At 43.6% G+C, this 23,206-nt stretch overlaps 1 protein-coding gene and 1 non-coding gene across 5 annotated transcripts in view; both read right to left on the bottom strand.

Moving 5' to 3' along the window:
- The window catches only part of AFF3 (ALF transcription elongation factor 3), a 624,339-nt gene that overhangs the window by 538,269 nt on the left and 62,864 nt on the right, over positions 1 to 23,206 (bottom strand). The gene's annotated exons all lie outside the window — the stretch shown is intronic.
- TRNAC-GCA (transfer RNA cysteine (anticodon GCA)) lies at positions 17,969 to 18,039 on the bottom strand. The gene has a single exon. It is a non-coding gene; the product is annotated as a tRNA-Cys (tRNA).

Genomic DNA, 23,206 nt, shown 5'->3' with positions numbered 1-23,206 from the left:
TGCTGTGGACCCATGGGGAACAGGAGCCAGGGAGGGGGAGTCCTGAGCCGTCTGGGGTGCTGCTGGCTAGGCCACACTGGGAGGGGGCCTCCTACTGATACAGGCTGCAGTCCCAGGAAGGCGCCCACCGCGGACCAGGGGGGAAGGTGTCAGCAACAAACTGAAACGCCTCCAAAGTCACCCCGAGTGCTCACCTTTGGTTTTCTTAAGTGTGGGAGTAATGCCACGAATGCTACGACTCCACCATATCCCAAATACTGACTTCTTGGTTTTTATTACAATAAAATATGCTTGGCCCACTTCATAGGTTTTCTGCACTCAGAAAATTCCATCTGAAACATGCTCCCCAAATAACTATCGTGGCTGTCTCTTATTTGTATTTTCTTTATCTTTGACGTTTTGTCACTGTTTTCTTTTTTCCTGCCATCACTCTTACTTTAACAGAGTCCTTTTGGTCCTGATCTCTGTTCCCATATTAAATGACTTGGCTAATGAATTTACAGATTTAAACACGAATATGGTTTTGCTGGGCTTCAGTAAAATGTCAACGACAACATCCAGCACTTTAAAGTCTGAATGTTGAAGACAGATTCCCTAATCTCAGTCTTGGAGAAACTTCCTCTGCTGCAATCTGTGTTCCCCAAAATTCATCCACTGAGGGCCTAACCCTGAGGCGCTCAGAATGTGACCTTATTTGGAAATAGGGTCTGTGCAGATATAATCAGTCAAGATGCCACGCCAGAGCAGAGTGGGCCCCTAATACATTATGACTGATGTCCTTACGACAGGGAGACATTTGAACACAAACCTGCACACAAAGGGTCAGCATGAAAGTAGAGATCAAGGTGACCACAAGCCAAGAACATGAAGTGTTGCCAGCAAACCAGGAGAAGCTAGGACAGAGGCATGAACAGATTGTCCCTCCCAGCCCTAAGAAGCCCTGCCTACACCTTCATCTTGGAGTACCAGCCTCCAAAAACATAAGGCAGTGAATTTCTGTCGTTAAAGCCTTCCGGTCTGCGGCACTTGCTCACAGTAGCCCTAGCCACGTGCTGTCTCTGTTCCCCAAGAAGCTCAACTCAACGCAACACAACAGTCAGTCAAACTCAAAACAACATGGAGCTCAACACAACACAAAACAGAGTCAGTCAAACTCAGTACAACACGGAGCCAGATACACAAGACACTAACCTTTTCTCAAGTAAAGGCAAGTTCATGTATCACGGCCACAAGTTAAAATTTAAAGTATTGCTTTTGCCATCTACAATTCAAAGGCTGCTATCAAGAGCTTGCAGAAGGCTGCTTCACGGAAATCAGGGGGGTTTTGTTTTGTCTGGGGGTGTTTTTCCCCCACTTCAAGAACTAGAGAATAAAGGCCCAGGAGAGTGCCTACTGACATGGTTTATCCTGATTACACCAATTCTGCCCCCACAGAATGAAGCAGGATTTTGGAAACAGCCACTGCCACTCAGAGGCACACTGAAGCCCACCTCTAAGTCCTGGTAGAGAAGAAGGTAAGAAGAGGCAGCATGATGCCTGAATAGATTTTCTAAATTCTAATTAAAATGTTCAAAAGGACCATTATAGGATCTTAACTCCTGCCAGTAAATAGAGAGCACTTAGTTACATGACAATGAGCTATAAATATAACCCCTCTAGAAAGGAAACTGGGGGCAGAGTTCTCTGGGCTCTAGGGAGTATCCTTTGCTTTTACGAGAATGACCTGTGCTAACGTCTTGTGTTTCTCAGTGGGGGATGAGATGACTTCAGAGAAGACCACACAGAAGCTAGCCTTGGATGAAGTTCAACGTCAAGGATCCCAGGTAAAATGTGGCACAAACCCCTAGCTCCCCAGACCACCTCTTCCAAAACCTTCCTAGGAAACACAATGATCCAACCTTCACTAAGGAAACAAGTCCTCAAGCACAACAACAAAATCTGGGGCCACAGTTTTGCCCCTCCAGTGAAGGAGGCACTTCTTATACTAGAGCTCTGAAAACTAAAAGGAAGAAGCATATGACATCAATCATAATGCATTAGAGGCCCACAGTCAAGAGGATCGTCTGGGCTGTTTGCGTCTCTGACTCTCTATCAGGACACTCTGTCAGGATGCTGTGCTGAAAGGACCCTTCCATGGAGCACAACGAAAGCAGAGCTTGGAGGACTAGCAGCTACACCTCCTAGAAACTGTCAGACCATTATAATTCTATTTCTAGATGTGGCAACAACAGTAGCAAAAAAAAAAAAAAAAAACACAAAGCAAAAAGGAAAAGAAAATTAAGGAAACAACTAAAGAAATTTCCATATAATTAGGGAAAATCTCAGACTTGGGTATTTTATAAACGATTCAAGCTTTCACTCTTCCTTACAGGTTCCACCAAATCCCCAGTGTGCATCGTCTGCTGATGTTTCGTATGATGGTGAACACAGAAGACCGTGTTCTAGTTGTCTCGCTGGCTTCTCTTCTGTAAGAGGTTTCAGGGCTTGAAGGCACTGCACTATCAGAATATCTTGGGGCCTGGGTTATGGAGCCCTGGTACCTCCTGGCCAACTGGACACACCCATAACCACACAGCCCGGAACCTTTGTGCTCATCCACCACTCACAGGGGGTGTTAATCTGGTTTGCAGGCCAGCTGGCAGGCCTCCACCAAAGCAAATTAGAAAATCAGACTGGACTAGAGAAACAAAATTCTCCTGACCCAAGGGAGTTTCTTCTGATGCCATGGGTGCAAAGTGGCTGCCGTTTATGGGGAAAAAGTTGTGTCTTCAGGGTCACTGAAGTTGTGTCCCTCACACTCTGTATCGCCCCCCATCAATTATATCTCTAACTGCAAACCAAGATAAGTTCTTATCTACCGCAGTAACAATTAAAATGTCACCCCGAGACAAAGAAGATTCCGCACAGCTTCTGCTGCAGCAAACGATCAAGGCGTCAGTGTCACCTCCACACTAAATTCAGGAACCTGTTTCCCACAGAGGAGTCAATACTTTCCCAGTGCTTAAAGGAAAAAAAAAAGTCTCACCACCAGAAAGTAAATCCATGTGACCTCAACATCAAGTGCAAGAGTGGTCACTGCAGCTGAACTCCCAGAGAAGCAGAAACCCCATATCTCACACCTAACTTCCTAGGAGACAAGCCTCAAAGTACTTGCGGTTCTGGCCCCGGGAACCTGTTTGCCTTTTCCTGTGCACAACTGAGTTAGTGTACATCCTAGACGCTCCTTCCAGAGGCTTTGCCTTTGACTCTGAGTTGCTAAAATCGTCTCCTGACAGTGTCATTCTTTCCCCATTTTTTCCCGTTTTTCCTTTTAATAAACTTCCTGTTGCAGCCCAAGAGACTGGAACAGGGCAGGTGTAGCTCCTGCAAGAATGCTGAAGATGATTTAATCTGCTAGCAACTCCTCCTCCACGGGAGGGAAGCCTGGTCTCCTGGGCCAGGGCAAGGCCAGCAACACCAGGGCGTGTGGGAGGCAAGAAAATCAGCTCCCAGAGATGGGGGTGTTCCAAGGGACCTGGGAATATGTTAGAGCAGGAGGAAAGGAGGCTTTGCAGGGGGACTAAGGCAGGGATCTCAAGCTGGAGATATTTTCCTGGATGATCTCAGTTTGTGTGTTAGTCACTCAGTTGTGTCTGACTCTTTGTGAACCCACAGACTGTAGCCCACCTGGCTCCTCTGTCCATGGAATTCTCCAGGCGAGAATACTGGAGCGGATTGCCATTCCCTTCTCCAGAGGAACTTTTCAACTCAGGGATCGAACCCTGGTCTCCTGCATCACAGATTCTTTACCATTTGAGCTACAGGGATGATCTCAGTGGACCCAATCTAATCACAAAGGTTCTTAGAAGCGGGAGGCAGGAGGGTTGGAGAACCAGGGGTTTTGGGGGTGGCTGCTGGCTGTGAAGATAGAGGAAGACACCAGGAGTCAAGCATTGCAGAGAGACTCCAGCAGCTGGACAAAGGCAACGGATTCTCCTGACAGCCTCTAGAAGGAACACAGTTCTGTGGACACCTTGATTTTAGCCCAGGGAAGCCTGTTTCAGTCTTTGGATCTTCAGAACTGCAAATAAATGTGTGCAATTTCAACCCACTCTGAGAAAATTTGCTCCAGCCACACCACCGAATCTAATCCAGCATGTTACCCCTCTCCCTCTTGATCTAATATGACCTGGGAGTTTGGGGAAGCAAGTAGGTAGAAAATTCCTAGCAGGTCCCCAAACTGTTCTCAGCTACCTCCATTCCCCATGATGAGCTGTTCCATTAACAGAAGCTAAACAGGCATCACTTCCTTTCCTTGAGGACTACTCAGCATTGCAGAATTCTTAAGGCTGGACACACAATCTGATCATTTAAGCCAAACCTACAATTTTATCAAGAGGGAAATTATTTTCCTTTTACCAAGAGGAAAATAAGAATGCGGAGAGTGTCGAGGAATGCCCAGGGGCATCCAGTCAACTGGTAACTTCTGCTGATATCTTAACCCAGTTTTCCAAATTTCCTATTTCCTGCTTGTATCGTCAACAACCGGGTCCCTTGGAAACACAGACTTTCTTCCCTAAGTTATTTCGTTGGCAAACTTCTCCAAACTAACTATTTCAGTTAGTAAAATGTACATATTTTGCATATTCCCGCAGACAACTCAGAGAGCTACAATGCACGTCACAGCATCAGGCACAAGCTAGGAAAGAGGGCGCTAGCCTGGTTGCGATCTTGAAGCCAGGCGCCTTCAGCTTCTGCTGACACATAAATGGTATAATAACTCAACGCAGAAGTCTGTCAAGCTGTGGGTTCTACAGATGCCATCCAAAACTCTTATATGCGGAATCCAAAACAGGACACAAATGAACGTCTCTATGAAACGGAAACAGACTCACGGACACAGAACAGACTTGTGGCTGCCAAGCCAGAGAGGGAAGGATGATGGATTGGGAGTTTGGGATTAGCAGATGGAAACTATTATGTATAGAATGAATGGACAACAAGGTCCCCACCTGCAGAGCACAAGGAGCTATACTCAATGTGACAGTGATAAACTAAAACAGAAAAGAATATATACACACACACACACACACGCACATATATATAATGGAATCACTTTGCTGTACAACAGAAATTAACACAACATTGTAAATCAACTATGTTGTTGTTCAGTCATTATGCTGTGCCCAATTCTTTGTGAGCCCATGGACTGCACCATGCCAGGCTTCCCTGTCCTTTACCATCTCCCAGAGTTTGCTTAAACTCATGTCCATTGAGTCGGTGATGCTATCCAACCGCCTCATCCTCTGCCACCCCCTTTTCCTCCTGCCCTCAATCTTTCCCAACTTCAATAAAATAAATTTTTAAAATACTAAAGAGTTTTTAGCACCTCAAATTTGCAGTTTCTTACAAGGCTTGCTTTTATTATTTTGAACCAAAATAATCTGTTTAGAGCTGGAAGAGACTTAGAGACTATTTGTTCCACCTTTCACTGAGTCAGACAATTCTCTCAACAGGAGTATGTACATATGACGTGGTCCTGACTCAAAAGTGCCAACTAAACAATGTCTCAGGGGGCCTTCTCCCAGCTATAGCACTGAGTCTTGTTTTTAATCAGTGCATAAATGATGACACAGGGCACAGGCTCATCGCGCTGCAGGCTGAAGTGGGTTAAGTGGACTTGCAAACATCTCCCAGTGAAAGGATTAAAAACTCAAATTAAGAATAATATTACGTCAAATGGAGTTAACTGCTATACACAGAGAGCACACTTAATCTCCTGGGCATATTTATGGAGAAAATCATAATTCAAAAAGATACATGTACCCCAAAGTCCACTGCAGCACTATTTACAATAGCTGAGACATGGATGCAACCTAAATGTCCATTGAGAGGAATGGTTAAAAAAGATGTGATATATATTTGTGTGTGTATGTACTACACACACACACACACACACACACACACACACAGAGTGGAATATTACTCAACCATAAAAAAGGATGAAATAATGACATTTGCAGCAACATGGATGAACGTAGAGACCATCACACTAAATGAAGTCAGAGAAAGACAAATATGGTATCACTCATATGTGGAATCTCATTTTTCAAATGATATAAATGAACTTATTTACAAATCAGAAACAGATTCACAGACTTCAGAGACAAAATGATGGTTACAAAAGGGAAAACATGGTGGGAGGCAGGATGAATTAGGAGCTTGGGATCAATATACGCTGCTATATATAAAAATAGATATTCAACGCGAACCTACTGCATAGCACAGGGAACTCTACTCAGTACTTTGTGATAACCTATATGGGAAAAGAGCCTGAAAGAGAAGGAACATATGTGTAACTGAATCAACGTACTGAACACTTGAAACTAACACAACATTGTAAATCAACTAATACTCCGGAAATTTTTTTCAAAAGGTTAACTAAAAACTAGCCCACGTTTCTCAACTCCGTTGTCAACGCCATGGCAGACCTGCCTGCCACGGTGCCCTTCTTGTCCGTGCCCCTTGTTTTATAATGGGTGCCCCACCAGAACACGGGGAATTCTACTGGCATGAGCAATTCCTGCTCAGGCCTCAGAGATGGGCAAACCCTCCGGAACACAAGAGTTTATAATATGAATTGTACTTCCTTCCAGCCCTTCAGCAGAACTCAAAGGCCCTAGCTTCATAAACACTTGCAGATATAATCTAAACATTTCCTCCGGGCCTAGTTCCTGTACCAGTGTTTGCTCCTTGGTTTGAAGTTTATTCTCTGTTGGGACTAAAGTCAGTCTGATGGATGCCAATGTCGTGCCTGAGTGCTGGGTGAACAGGCTGCTGTCAGACTCGCCGTAGGAAAAGATTAGGAAGTCAGTCTCCCTGAAGCTGGTCGTTTCCTGCGTTTCTAGCCATGAAGACAGAACATCCAGGTGCTTCTTCTCCTTGCTCTTGACTACCCATGCATGTAGGTCAACATTACTTACGTAGTATATAAACTGCTCTGCCCTCCCCCCAGTCCTCCAGCACAGCTGCCTGACCAAGAATAAGAACTATAATAAAAAAAAAGTTTGAAGGCTGCTAGATCCTTTAACAGAGAGAGAACCTGTGTTGCTTTAAAGTTGGAATGATGCTACGTCCAGTGTCGAAACTGGGCTTCAACCTCAACTATGTCTTGCTTTCCTTATCTGCCAGCAGGGTAGGTTACTGTGAAGACTGGAGAGAGTGTGGATGAGATGCCCTTAGTGATGAGCAGCTCTTGTTACTATTATTTATTGCTACTGGCAAAGTATTTCCTGCAAGTTTATCACAAGTTTGTTTAGCTCTGTCAAAGAATATTGGGTTGGCCAAAAAGTTCATTCATGTAAGCTGTTATGGCAAAACCCAAACAAATGTTTTGGCCAACCCAATATATTACTTCTAATTAAAACATGACTACAGTTCATTTTGAGGGCTTTATTTTCCTTTACATTATTATGCAGGGCCTGAGCTTTAAAAAGCTCTAGGGAGATGGGTCAACCCTCTTGTACATCACTGTTCCAAAACCCAGAGACAAGAAGCAAAAGTAAAGCCAACCATCTCAGATCATAAAGAAGGGGATGGAGGAAGGAGCCAGGAAGGAGAAGAAAGAAGGTTCTATCACCAAAAAAAAAAAAGAGGTAAAACTCTGGGGGGAAAAAAGCATAGGCATGCACCGAGTACTAACAGGCTTGTCTCAGAATTCTCCCTGAAGGGAAAATTCTGTATTGTTTGGGCTAAATGGTACAATGTCAGTGGCTTCTCAGCCAAATCTCTACTTCAGGGCTGAAGAACACTGTCTTCCTCCGGGGTCAAAGGGAAGCAAAGCTCTCTGCCTGTCACAGAGGACTAGGATGCGCCCCTGGTGCCACCACTCGCCAGCGGCAACATTTAGGTACGAAGTTAACGCCTCCGTGTCCCGCTGCGCCAGCTGTCAAGAGGGAGGGTACGAGTGCCCTCCAAGCAGAGCCAACTGGCCTGTGACAGCGCTTGGGTGAAGCCACAGCCTATCAGCCTGGCTCACCCACCTTTGTCTCCAGGAAACCACAGAGGGTTCCAGGGTGCTGCCAGAGGACCTGCTCAGTGAACTCTGCACGTCTCCAGAAGAGAAGGCCTTTGAATGGGTATAGAAACCCAGGAGGATGGTCAAGGCAAGGCTGGGAACCCAGGCGGGGCCTTTCCTGGGCCAGGAGTAGAGGTAGGCGGGGAGGTGCCCAGAACTTTGCAGTCGGCATTAAGGGCTGTGTTGTGTTCGTTGCTCAGCCATGTCTAACTCTTCGCAATCCCATGGACTATAGTCCACTAGGCTCCTCTGTCCATGGAATTCCCCAGGCAAGAATACTCCAGGAGTGGGTAGCCATTCCCTTCTTCAGGGGCTCTTCCAGAGCCAGGGATTGAACCCAGCTCTCCTGCATTGCACAGATATTCGTTACTATCTGACCCACCATGGAAGCCAATGAGGATAAAGGAGGTGGCTAAAAAGCCAGGTGACAGGAGAGACCTGGGGGCCACGTGGAAGCCTTGGAAAAGCAGGGCCCCAAAACCAACAAGACTGCCTAGACAGAAGTCAGAGAGGAGCACAGAGAAGACCTCCAGCTCCTGGGTGTCCCACTGCAGGAGGGGCCAAGCCCACCATCCACAAGCACAATGAGGAAAAAAGCCGTCAGGAGGCAGGGTGGTTATGGTGAAATGGATGAAAAGATTTTGATACAGAGACCTGTTTTCTGTCTAACCATGAAGTGGCTTCCAAATTTCAGGAAGTAGATTTGTAAGAGCTATTCTCTCCCCTTCATTTAGATCTGAAGACAACGAAGAAAGTTCTGGAAGCCACATGGAACAGAGCTGGAAAAGCATGAAACCCCCACCTGCTTACCTGCTGAGCCCCCCCATCCCAACCCCAGACAGGTTCTGCTTCATCTCCACACTCTGCTCTGCCTCCCCACCTCTCCTCGGCCTGCACTCTCCTCCACCAGCCTGGCCCAGGAGCTGTGTGCTCTAGAATCTCAAAGGAACGGAAAGCAGGAGGGCCCTGAACAGGATGCGGCCCCAGCAACTGACTCACACTCACCTCTGTTCCTTCAGGTGCACTGAATCTTTTCGGGGAAAAGAGTTACGATTTACTGAGTGCTAAGTGCAAGACTCTGTCCTGGGTTAACTGTCAGAATTCATTCATTCAATTCACCTAAGATGGGACAGTAATAGCATGCCCACTTTATAGATACGGAAATTAAAAATCAGATGCTAACCATGGGCATGCTGCTGCTGCTGCTGCTAAGTCGCTTCAGTCGTGTCCGACTCTGTGCGACCCCATAGACGGCAGCCTGCCAGGCTCCCCCATCCCTGGGATTCTTTAAGCAAGAACACTGGAGTGGGTTGCCATTTCCTTCTCTAATGCATGAAAGTGAAAAGTGAAAGTGAAGTCGCTCAGTCGTGTCCGACTCTTAGCGACCCCATGGACTGCAGCCCACCAGGCTCCTCCATCCATGGGATTTTCCAGGCAAGAGTACTGGAGTGGGGTGCCACTGCCTTCTCCATGGGCAGAGCCAGAAGAAAAGCCCACATTTGGTCTCTTGTGAACCAAATGTGCTCCCGTAATGGTCAACAGGCAGCCTCTGTAAAGAAATTACGTCCACTGGAGGTAAAAATGAGATGGAACCACACAGAAAGTTCTTGTGTATAGGCTGGTTTATTACTATTATTATAACTTTAAAGAAAAGTTCCTATTGACATTTCTCTCCTTCATTCAGTTAATTTTAATATCTGGTTCCTTGGAAAGCCCTTTAAAAAAGTTTAGCCTAAGTATAAAGGCTCTAATATTTTCTTAACTTTGCTTTTTCATTATGAGTCTTTCTCATCAAAAATGGTTCAGGTCGTCCTAAAAGTAAACACAATGTCAGGAAAAATCAAGATGTGTTGAAATATGAAATGAATGAACAGACACACTTCAGAAGAGACAAGAGGGCAGCATCGTCCTAGATGCTTAAATTGTCTAATTCTAGCAGAACCATGACGGACACTGACTAAAGCACAGCGACCAGACCACCCCATGCTGCTTTCTGGATTCTACATATACACCATGTCCAAATTCCCCAAGTCTAACCCCGGCTTCATCACACATACTTGGCAAAAGAATGTCGTCCTGATGAAGCCCTCCATGGCTAACTCCATGCCCCCAACATAAACTTGTCTTCCCCAACTGCCAGGGGAGAAATGGATCGCTTCTGTACTCTTGGTGTCCAGCCAGACTATATTAAAAAGTCCTTGATCTTGCCGCAGCCAATAAAAAGGGCCTCACCATCAGTTATGAGAAAGCTGTCGTGTGACAAATTTGAATACTACATCGTAGAGGGAAAAACATCCAGGGCTGCATGACCACTCTCAAAGTGACACGGGAAGCTATTTGGTCATGACTTTACCATTGAGTGAGTGACCTTCAGAATTAACTCAGGCTCCAGTTAACACTTGAAAAGCCCTTCGGAAACAGGGTGATATGCAGTCTTATAAAATGGCTCTATACCAATGCATTTGAATCCCTGAGTCCTTATACACAATACTGGTCTCCTTAATTTCCTTTTAGTCACAGAACACCTGCGTTTTTCTTTTACACGTTAGGCCTACACTGTGAAAATGTCTACATAATCAACTTTTGCAATTAAGGCAAATCAAAGGCAGCAGACTCCTGTTGTGTCCTTAGGAAATGACAGGTGAAGAGAGCCCTGCGTAGGCTCTGAGTCCTTACTGGCTGACTCCCCATGGCCCACGCTGTCCCTCTGCCCCAGCTGTGTAACTCCAAGCCTCCTGCTTGTTCAGACAGTTCAGAAGAGCCTCAGCCGTGCCTTCAGGATGCAATCATTTTCACCCAGCAAGACAGCTTGGCCAAGCCTCCCTCTGCGCTTGCCCTCTTCCCTCTGCATCTGGAAACACTAACAGAGGAATACAGCTACTTCTCTGAGCACCAGCTCAGCTTCTGCTCAGGGTGGAAAAAGCTGCTGCAAGGGCCATGTCCACCCTCGTGGAAAGTGCGGTCACAGATGCCTCTGGGAGTCTGCTGAAAGCTGGAGGCTCTCTTCCCAGGAAAAAAAGGAAGAAAAAAAAAAGCACATGTTGGCGGGGGGTGGGGGTGGGGGGTTCCCTAACCTCCACGTTTTGAGGCTAAGAGAGGAAGACTGGGGTGAGGACAAGCAGAGAGAAAGAGATGACGGTAGGAGAGACAGAGACAGAGAGCGAAATGGGGTGGGGGGAGTCAGAACAAGTGACAGACACTGAAGAACGTGCTGCAGAGAGAATGGACTGTCTCCTCTCTTTGCCTGGGAGTCAAGCGTCTGGGTTCTGGCTGAGGTTCTAGCTTCCCAGTGACCTTGAGTGAGCTCTTGGAATAAGCCCCTGACTCTTCCGGTGTACAAGGAGGGGCATTAACTAGATAACCTCACAACAGTTTATACCTATGAACTCATTTAACCCAGACAGCGATCCTTTGTGGCGGGTATATTTTTTTTCAAGGGTTCACAATTGACAAAATAAGTCATCCATGGCCAGTGAGTAGGAGTGGCCCCCAGGGGTGGGAGTGGGGCGGACTCAGACCACCTGATTCAGAGCCATGCTCTCCAACATTAGTAGGTGGTTCCTGCCTTCCACCAACTCACACGCCAGGGGAACAGTTTCAATACAAAATATATATATATATGTTCAATATTTTGACAGTGAAATGAACATAGCTATAAACAATATGTAAATATACAGTGGACAGATTTTTTTTTAACAAAAAAGGGAATCGGTGTCTCACTACGCATACTGGTTAGACACATTAATTTATTGTGAAAGATTTATATCGATAAAATGTCATGTATCTTTAGTAACATTTAAAATGTCGTCAAGAGAATTCACTTTCTTGAGGACATAAAATTATTTTCAACAAAGGATAGTTTTTTATAAATGCTCATGTTTTCACTGCTTGTCCATAGCACACTTCTTTATGCACATTTATTAGCATAGTGCATATCAATTACTTTATGACCAATAGATACAGCAACTAACACACAAAATTACCAGTGTTACTCTAAAACCAATTTGGGGAAGGCACGGAAGACACAAGGGGCCCTCGGTATCCACAGGTTCTGCAGAAGCAGCATTCAACCAACCGGGGATCCTTGGATATGGAACTTGCGGATGTGGAGGCCGACCTGCTATGCCATTTTGTAGAAGGGATTTGAGCATCGGTGGATTTTGGCATCCTCAGGGGTCCTGGAATCAATCTCCCATAGATACCAAATGACACCTGTGTTAACCATGACACTAATGATAAACTTGAAAAAAATTATGCTTAGTCAAATACAATGAATTCAGGTTCGCAGAATTACTTGTAATGCAATCAAATACTTTCTTAAAACCTTACACACACACACACAAGTCAAAGTGACATCAGAATGTTTTGAGCCTGTCATAGTTCTTTGTCAGAGCAAAGGTATGAACTCCCCTTCAGCCCCTTTCTATACAAGAGGCTGGTCTGATGCAAACATCTTTCTCATCACCTTAGCCACGCCAGTTCCCACCTCTTCCCTAACAGCTCGCCTATCCCTTGACCATAAACATGCAAGTTCTCCATCAGGGCCTTTGGCCTTTCACTGAGATTTCTATGCCTTAAACTCCAAAACCACTCCCAGCTGGACCATTTCCATTCCCAAATCCATGCAGCAAACTAGCTATGCCAGAATCGCCTGAGATTGTGGGTTTTTCATAAGCCAGTACAAATCCCTGGTCCCCCACCCTAGAGACTTTGAATGTCCAGGTGATTCTGGGAAGCAGCTAGATTTAAGAACTCCTGGACTGCACCGTGGATATTAACACTGTGTTATGGGCACGGTGTTCTTCACTGTACAATGAGGAAACCAGGCTGCAGAGATGACCCCAAGTCTCCGTCCACACGGACCTAACAGTCTAGGAGTCTAGCTTCTAGAGCTACTTCATGGACACTGGTTTCTCTCCAACCAGACTTCATGGTTTTCAGAGTAGAGACCACATGACCTCTTCTGAGTGTTTTGTGCACAGTTCAATAAACGTAATCATGAGCTCCTATGACAATGCCCTGCCGATCGAGGAGACAGACGCTGCCCTGGCCAGTAAACCTTGTGCAGAGTCTGATCCACAAGTTACATCAGGCATCAGAAGAACCTCCCACAGACAATTCAAGATATTGGCACTGGATTTACTGCCGTCCGCAAACTACAGAAATCACTCTTTCAAATACCAGAAAACCAAGAAAGCTTAAGTTTTGACTTTCTGTCTATTTGTTAAGGAAATCACAGAAGACTCTTACAGATTCCATCTCTGGTTTGTGAGAATTATGAGCCATATTGCTGGTACTGTCGAAAGTGTTCACATATGTAAGAGAAAGTAATGGTGAGAAAAACAAGATCATAGCTCTTTTTACTGCAATGTCAAGAGGAAAATGCAGGTAACAATTCAAGTCCAGCAAACATATCAAACAGGCTTTGCATCTATTACCAAGCTTATACTATTGAAAGGGGACTTTACTAGCTGGCCTTTTGGAGTTTTCCATGTGTGGCTATGGAATCTTCTTAAGAAGAAAAGTATCTTTGTTGGAAAGCAAAGATTTACAGAAGCAGAAAAAAACAAATGTCCTCACATTTATATAGCTTTAATCCCAGGTGGCTCAGTGGTAAAGAATCTATCTGCCAATGAAGCGAACATGGGTTCAACCACTGGATCAGAAGACCACTTGGCAACCCACTCTGGAATTATTGCATGGAGAATCCCACAGACAGAGGAGACTGGCAGGCTACATACAGTCCATCGTGTCCCAGAGAGACGGCCACAACTCAGCAACTAAACAACAATAACATGCAAACGACAATAGTTTTCAGGTCGTTTTCACATGTTATTTCATTTCAGCCTCTCACAACAGCCCTTGGAGCAGGCAAGGTGTACATTATCTGCATTTTTACAAATGAAAAAACAAAACAGAGAGGTTATGAAACTTCTCCATGGTGGAGCTGGAACCAGACACCCAGGGGTCACACTCTCTTACTGACTCGCTATACCAGGAATCCCGCAGAGGAAGATGTGTGATGTCTGGCCAGGTCAGTGGGGGCTTGGCTTGTTTCCTTCATTTTATTTTAAATTTGAAGGTACTGAAACAAGGTGTCCAAGCATTCAACTGGCCGCAGGCCCCATTGCATCTAATTATATAACTGTTTCAGACAATTCTCCTTGGGGCTTCCCAGGTGGTGCTAGTGGTAAAGAACCCACCTGCCAACGCAGGATGCATAAGAGATGAGGGCTTGATCCCTGGATCAGGAAGGTCCCCTGGAGGAGGGCATGGCAACCCACTCCAGTATATTCTTGCCTGGAGAATACTGTGGACAAAGGAGCCTGGCTGGCTATAGTCCACAGGGTCACAAAAAGTCTGACATAACTAAAGCAACTTAGCACGTGCAGACAATTACTGCATCTTCTTGGTCCCTGAAGGTATCTGAGTTTGTGAGCCCACTGCTAAGTAATTACACTTACATACCTAAGTAAATATAAACAATTCTATCTTAACATCACATAATATCTTAAGAGCACATTCACATCATATGTTTCACTTGCTTCTCATATTCCTATTTCCTGATTAGAAAACTAAGCTCAGTGGGGGAGGGAGAGAGTGGAGAAAGAAGTATCAACATATACACACTATCAGGTAAGAGATGGATAGCTGGTGAGAAGCTGCTGTGTAGCACAGCGAGCCCAGTCTTGTGTTCTGATGACCTGGAAGGATGGGATGGGAGGAAGTGAGGGAGGCTGGGGAGGATGGGGATGGCTGATATGCATTGTCGTATGGCAGAAATCACCTAGGTAGCATGTTGAAAAGCAGAGACATTACTTTGCCGACTAAGGTCCATCTAGTCAAGGCTATGGTTTTTCCTGTGGTCATGTATGGATGTGAGAATTGGACTGTGAAGAAAGCTGAGTGCCGAAGAATTGACGCTTTTGAACTGTGATGTTGGAGAAGACTCTTGAGAGTCCCTTGGACTGCAAGGAGATCCAACCAGTCCATTCTGAAGGAAATCAGCCCTGGGATTTCTTTGGAAGGAATGATACTAAAGCTGAAAGTCCAGTACTTTGGCCACCTCATGCGAAGAGTTGACTCATTGGAAAAGACTCTGATGCTGGGAGGGATTGGGGGCAGGAGGAGAAGGGGACGACCAAGGACGAGATGGCTGGATGGCATCACGGACTCGATGGACGTGAGTCTGAGTGAACTCCGGGAGTTGGTGATGGACAGGGAGGCCTGGCGTGCTGCGATTCATGGGATCGCAAAGAGTCGGACCTGACTGAGCGACTGAACTGAACTGAACTGATGGCAGAAATCAACACAACATTGCAAAAAATATTTTAACTCAAAAAAACAAATAAAAACAAAAGAATTCAGACCAAAAACAAACAAACAAACAAACAAAAACCTGAGTGACTTTCACAAGGTCAGGACCTAAACTCTGAATGTGTCAGGCAAGAAATAATATGGTGTGGGAATTTCTTAAGCAAGTTTCAAGGTAAAGCTCTTTAGCTAACCATTATATAAAAGTTTCTGAATGTGAGTACTCAGGTAGGCATATGTTGAAATTTGATTATCACTCAAAGGACAGTCATTAAGAGTATGAGCAGAAATGAAACTTCCATATTTCCATTAAGGAGTCATGTACCAACATTTTTCTCCCCAAGTGTTCATGAGCTTGTAATAATAAAAAAGAAGCTGACAAATGTCTGTATTTTTAAATAATTCAACAAAATTACTAGCAAAAGGAGTCCAGCAACGTACAAAAGAATTATACATCATGACAGTGTGAGATATTCTGGGAATGCGAGGTTGGTTCAACATACAAAAATTAGTCAATGTAATAAATCCCATTTACACAATAAAGGACAAAATTCACATGATCAGATCAATAGATGCAGAAAAAGCCTTTGACAAAATGAAACACTTTCATGATAATAACATTCAACAAACTAGGAGCAGAAAGAAACTTCCTCAACCTGATAAAAAGGACATCTATGAAAACCCACAGACAACATCGTACCAAATAGCACATGACTGAAAGTTTTCCCCCTAAGATCAGGAACAAGCCTAGAATATCCATTCTCACCCCTGATATTCAGCTTTGTACTGGGAGTTCCAACAGATCAATCAAACAAGAAACAAAAGACATCCAGATTGAAAAGGAAAAAGCAAAACTATCTCTATTTGCAAATGAGCTGATCTTGCATATTTAAAATTCAAAGGAGTACATAGATACACGCACACATACACACCACTCCCCGACTCTCAAGACTAATGAACACATTCAGCAAAGTTGCAGGGTAAAGATCAATATACAAAAAATACAGTACAAATTATTAGTCATCCATATTTTCATCAATACATAATTACTGGCAACTAAAAAGGTTGCTCTTTTCTTTTCATTCATCTCCATCAGAGATGGAGACATATAAAACTCAGAATTTATATTAGATGTTTCAACTATCTGCTATTTAAGAGATATGTTTCTTGGAATACACACAGTTCTAGAAAATGTGAAAGGAAAAATCTTTTGCTTATATAGCCAAGAAGGTTAAGTGATGAGAATTAGAAAAGATTTTGAAGCAACAAAGATCTTCTGCTAGGCCCATTAAAGAACACTAATTTGCTCATGTTTTAATTCTCTAATGGGTCTTTTTCAAAGTACTATATACCAGTTGTAATTGGTTCAAAATATCGCATCTTGATGCTCACACAAACTGAAAGTAATGACTACATTTTCACTTATAAAGTTTTTATTTTTACTTTGGCCCAGTCTCCTGGAGATTTTAAACACCATTAAGCACGTCACAATATTGGTGTGGACTCTCTTTCTTCAATTTCATTAGAATTAATGTAGAAGAGCATCTTATTCCAATAATAGTGAACATGTTTCTTAAGTAACATAACCCCAAAATACACAGCAAGTTGTCCTATGTTTCAGAAAAGCATTATATTAGCTCTTTTCTAAAGATCTGAATAGGGACCCTGCCTATTCTAAAACCTGTAAGGAATAAAGTGGGCTGGGGTATGACTATGCTCTGAGAAATCCTATGAAGATCCAGGAAATTCCCTTCATATCCTCTACTCTAGGACCCCAATAAACACACACTCATTAATTCACATCAGTGGTTATTTATCATTCCCCATGTACGTGTAGGTTCACACATCTTCTTTTGTTACTTAAATTTTCTTCAAACATCAAAACTAGGTTCAAGCTATATGTAAAGCTTCAGTTAAAGAAGGCATTAATGAGACTTTTTCTGTAAAGCAGATAATTTATTGCCTGATTCCCTTCCAAGGTATACGGATTTTGCTCCTCATTCACAACTTGATTATAATTAGTGGCAAGCAATGTCAAGTTATTAATTTACAAATCAGGACATAATAATTGAATAACAGTATTCTTTTCTACATGGTGGAGGCAAATTTTTTAGAGATGAAAGTTTAAATAAACACATATTTTTAAAAACAATTTCCCTAAATTATAAGTCTGTAACACAGAAGCTTTGGACCTTTGGATGAAAACATCTCACTGGGGTTTATCATCTGTCCCTTTTTTCCAAAGTGAAAATTCAAAAGAGATGATAAATGCCAATAAAAAGAAAACCACAGGCCAAAAGGCAGAAATCTTCTATAATATAAAAGAAAATGTACCAGACAGTTCTATAAACTCTTCTCTGAATCTTGCTATTTTCTTTAATCTAAAAACACTGATTAACTATATAAACATATATATGTGTGTGTGTGTATATATACATATAAACATTTATACATACATACATGATGCTGCTGCTTAGTCGCGCAGTCATGTCTGACTCTGTGCAACCCTACGCACTGCAGCCCACCAGGCTCCTCTGTCCATGGGATTCTCCGGGCAAGAGTGCTGGAGTGGGGTGCCATACTCCCCTCCAGGGGATCTTCCCAACCCAGGGATCGAACCTGGGTCTCCTGCATTGCAGGCAGATTCTCTACCACTGAGCCACCAGGGAAGTCTACATACATATACATACGCATATATATATATACATATACATATATATATATATATATATATATATATATATATATATATGACTTCCTCAATGCAGTGGTAAAGAACCTGCCTGCCAAAGCAGGAAGTGTAAGAGATGCAGGCTCTATCTCTAGGTCTGGAAGATCCTCTGGAGAAGGCAATGGCAACCCACTCCAGTAGTCTTGCCTAGAAAATTCCATCGACAGAGGAGCCTGGCAGGCTACAGTCCATGGGGTTGCAAAGAGTCAGACATGACTGAGCATGCACGTATGCATATACATGCACACACACACACACACACACACACAGCTACACACTGATTAGTTACATAGTAGGCTATTCCACTTTCCACTTTTTCATCACCCTCCCTTTAAGAGAACATGGATCCCTGCTGACTGGCATGTGGCCTGCAGTACTGCTTTGGAAAAGAAGGATACTTTCCCTTCCAACTGAGGTCAGGCTTGACGTTTCCACTTACTAAGCCAATGGCATGGGAGCCGCATGACAGACTCCACATCCAGCTAAGGTCTCTGTCCCCTCTATCGAGAGGATGGCATATTCCAGAAGAGTGCACTCCGTCAGGCTGGGCCTGGGAATGAAAGAGACACTAGTGCACACCTGACCTTCGCCTGGCATGCAGCACGGACAAGAACAACAATTTGCAACCAGAAGCCAGGGATCTGGGGGTGTTTGTTACCACAGCATCACCTGACAGAAGCTGGCAGATACAAATTGCAGCCCTAACATTTAACCTGCTTCACCAATGCAACTCACCTGTAGGGAGACAAACCTAAGAGATGTCATGAACAGCTCCTAGGGGAGGTTGATTTCACATTTCAGTATGAAAGAAATGCTTCATGACTCATCTCCAGGTTTGCCAGGACCCAGCAATATGATGTAAAGCTCTCCCATGTTCTACATCAGTGATTAACGCAGAGATGAAAGAAGGAAATCCAGAGAATAGAAAGCAGGGAAATCTGGAGTCATAGAAATGAGGACTACGTGACTTGGGTCACTGTTCCAAGATCACAAGGAACAGTCATCCCACTGGAGAATCGGGGGTCATTCTATGACTGAAGACTGGGGAGTAAGCATATGGGTATGCCCAAAGTAGAGATACGAGGTCAAGGTATAGTTATCCATCTGAAATAATGATCACAGTCTGTACTGACAGAAAAGAATATAAATATTGCCATTTGGGCTATCCATAGTCATTGCTCCTAAGTCCACCTCAACTGAACAATAATATAATTGCTTCACCAATTTTGAAGTTCCGGTTTTAACTGTTCTCTATCTTAACTAAAACACATATAATAAATTTTTAAAACAGGTAGTTCTTAGCACTCACAACGCACAGGGCTCATCATGTTTAATATTAGCACTGAGGAGCCAGAAGGACTCCTTGCCCTCAAGAGAAGAAAGTATTAGACCATCTTCTAAGACTGTGTTCTGCAGTCATCAGATAAACTCAAGCACAGACCTTTGGGGCGGTGAAGTTATCACCTCAAAATTAAGATACAAACTGACTCACATAAATGCTTCTGAGTATCTTTTCAGCCACAGAATGGATACAATCATTGAAAACAACTGCTAATCAAAACATTAAGTAAAAAGGAAAAAAATTAAGACAGCGGAAAAAAGAATGAATAATAAAGTTACCACTTCTTGAGGACCTACTGTGTGCTGGGCTATATTATCTTATTTAATCTGCATAGCAAATCAGTTGCATATGCATTATTGCCTATTTTATATATGAGGAAACTGAGGTGAGGAAACAGGGAAGTTAAGTTACTAGTCCAAGGTAGCACACCTTGTAAATGGCATAGTCAGAACCTACCACATGCTGGCTCCAAACCTCTGCCCTTCCTGTTATCAAATGGCAGTGTTCTGGAATTTCATCAGCCAAGCAGATTTTTTTCCTTAAAATGCAAACTGTCTTATTCAAGGATTTTTAAAGGAAGCATTCAAAGTTATTTTTGTCACCTGTTTCAACATGTCACAATTCCTTATGCCAAGAATCTATTCACTTTACTTCACCCAAATATCTTGTGACACAAATTAAGCCTATTTACTCTTTCCATGTCATCAAGGTAACACTTTTCATAGAAGCAGTAACAGAGCTTGAAGAGACTGTCTGTCTTTATGCAGAAACTAAGAAGAAACTCCGCATGAAAAAGAATCACTTACACAGTTTCAAATTACTTTCATAAGGTAGCTTTACTAACCTGTCTACCGTATCATTATTTTTATTAATAAAATTACATTTAGGTGTTGGGGTAGATTGGACCAGCTGGGGTGAACAGTTGTGACCATTTTCTTCATCCATAAAACTTGTCAAATTAGTGGTTTTATGAGGATACAAAGTTTTTATATGTTTGAAATGCTGACAAAAAGAGCAGTACCTAAAATGACAATGAATTCCAGACACTCCTAGCATAGGAAAGCCTGTTTGATTAGAATTACGTTTATCTGAAATATACAAGAATTGGGCACAGTATATTATTCATCCTGAATTAAAAAGCTAAAAGTAAATCTCAAGAGGTTTCTCCATGTATACCTTATTGTACCTGTTGGAGACCACACTCACATGTAGATACATACACATATAAATTACAAATAATGTCAGAAGGGACCTCAGAACCCATATCCTCTAAGCCTGTCATTCAGAGACACTGAGATAACTTCTGATAGGGTGATGGCCACAGGAAGGACCTTGGAGCCAGACCACCTGGGCTAAACCCCCAGCTCGGCCTGCACTATCTGTGGCGCTTTGGGCAAGGTACTGTTTCCTTCTCTATAAAATTGGGAATAACAGAACTGGCCTCACGGGTTAGGAAGATTAATTGAGCTACCGAACATGTGAAGGGCTCACTGCACTTCCTTATGAAGAAAAACTAAGAAACCCCAACGCCAAATGGGCTGATGAGCGCCCATTTCTAAGGAGAGCAAAGTTAAATGTCAGAGCAATGTTCCAGGGCACCTGACTTTGTCAGTCTTGTCTGGTTGAAAACATTTTTAATAATCTGTGTTCAACAGTTCACCATGAGAAAAGTCCACTAATTTTTCCTGGCAATGTAGCCTCATCCAATTCCTTCTGAATCAAAAAACCACCCCAGCCTCCTCACATTAGGTGACTCCTCTAAAGCAGCTGCCCACTGGGGCAAGCAAGGAGAGGGAGGGATGGACTGTGGGAATAGATGCAAACTAGTATATATACGATGGATAAACCACAAGGTGTCTCAGATGGTAAAGAATCTATCTGCCTGCAATGCAGGAGACCTGGGTTCAATCCCTAGGTCAGGAAGATCCCCTGGAGAAGGAAATAGCAACCCACTCCAGTATTCCTGCCTGGAGAATCCCATGGACAGGGGAGCCTGACGGGCTACTATCCATGGGGTTGCAAAGAGTCAGACACAACTGAGCGACTAACAGTTTCAGTTTCAAACCACAAGGTCCTGTTGTACAGCACTGGGAACTATATTCAACACTGTATGCCAACCCATAATGGAAAAGGATAAGAACACAAATATATACACATGTATAACTGAATCACGTCCAGGGAGCGGTGGCTGCGCGGGCGCAGGAGGGCTGAGAGGAGCTATTCCATGTTCAAGGTCAGGAGGAGTGGCAGTGAGGAGATAACCCTTGTCCAAGGTAAGAAGCAGCAGCTGCACTTTGCTGGAGCAGCAGTGAAGAGATACCCCACATCCAAGGTAAGAGAAACCCAAGTAAGATGGTAGGTGTTGCGAGAGGGCATCAAAGGGCAAACACACTGAAACCATAATCACAGAAAACTAGTCATTCTGATCACACAGACCACAGCCTTGTCTAACTCAGTGAAACTAAGCCATGCCCTGTGGGGCCACCCAAGATGGGCAGGTCATGGTGGAGAGGTCTGACAGAATGTGGTCCACTGGAGAAGGGAATGGCAAACCACGTCAGTATTCTTGGCTTGAGAACCCCATGAACAGTATGAAAAGGCAGAATGATAGGATACTGAAAGAGGAACTCCCCAGGTCGATAGGTGCCCAATATGCTACTGGAGATCAGTGGAGAAATAACTCCAGAAAGAATGAAGGGATGGAGCCAAAGCAAAAACAATACCCAGTTGTGGATATGACTGGTGATAGAAGCAAGGTCCAATGCTGTAAAGAGCAATATTGCATAGGAACCTGGAATGTCAGGTCCATGAATCAAGGCAATTGGAAGTGGTCAAACAGGAGATGTCAACAGTGAATGTCGACATTCTAGGAATCAGCGAACTAAAATGGACTGGAATGGGTGAATTTAACTCAGATGACCATTATATCTACTACTGCGGGCAGGAATCCCTCAGAAGAAATGGAGTAGCCATCATGGTCAACAAAAGAGTCTGAAATGCAGTACTTGGATGCAATCTCAAAAAAACGACAGAATGATCTCTGTTCGTTTTCAAGGCAAACCATTCAGTATCACAGTAATCCAAGTCTATGTCCCAACCAGTAACACTGAAGAAGCTGACGTTGAACAGTTCTATGAAGACCTACAAGACCTTTTAGAACTAACACCCAAAAAAGATGTCCTTTTCATTATAGGGGACTGGAATGCAAAAGTAGGAAGTCAAGAAACACCTGGAGTAACAGGCAAATTTGGCCTTGGAATGGGGAATGAAGCAGGGCAAAGGCTAACAGAGTTCTGCCAAGAGAACGCACTGGTCATAGCAAACACCCTCTTCCAACAACACAAGAGAAGACTCTACACATGGACATCATCAGATGGTCAACACCGAAATCAGATTGATTATATTCTTTGCATCCAAAGATGGAGAAGCTCTATACAGTCAGCAAAAACAAGACTAGGAGCTGACTGTGGTTCAGATCATGAACTCCTTATTACCAAATTCAGACTTAAATTGAAGAAAATAGGGAAAACCACTAGACCATTCAGGTATGACCTAAATCAAATCCCTTATGATCATACAGTGGAAGTGAGAAATAGATTTAAGGGCCTAGATCTGATAGATAGAGTGCCTGATGAACTATGGACGGAGGTTCGTGACATTGTACAGGAGACAGGGATCAAGACCATCCCCATGGAAAAGAAATGCAGAAAAGCAAAATGGCTGTCTGGGGAGGCCTTACAAATAGCTGTGAAAAAAAGAGAAG

Source organism: Ovis canadensis, chromosome 3 (genome assembly GCF_042477335.2).
Source record: "Ovis canadensis isolate MfBH-ARS-UI-01 breed Bighorn chromosome 3, ARS-UI_OviCan_v2, whole genome shotgun sequence".
In the NCBI taxonomy this organism is placed as follows: Eukaryota; Metazoa; Chordata; class Mammalia; order Artiodactyla; family Bovidae; genus Ovis; species Ovis canadensis.
The sequence above is the reverse complement of the archived record's forward strand: the minus strand, read 5'-3'. Positions and strand labels throughout refer to the sequence as shown.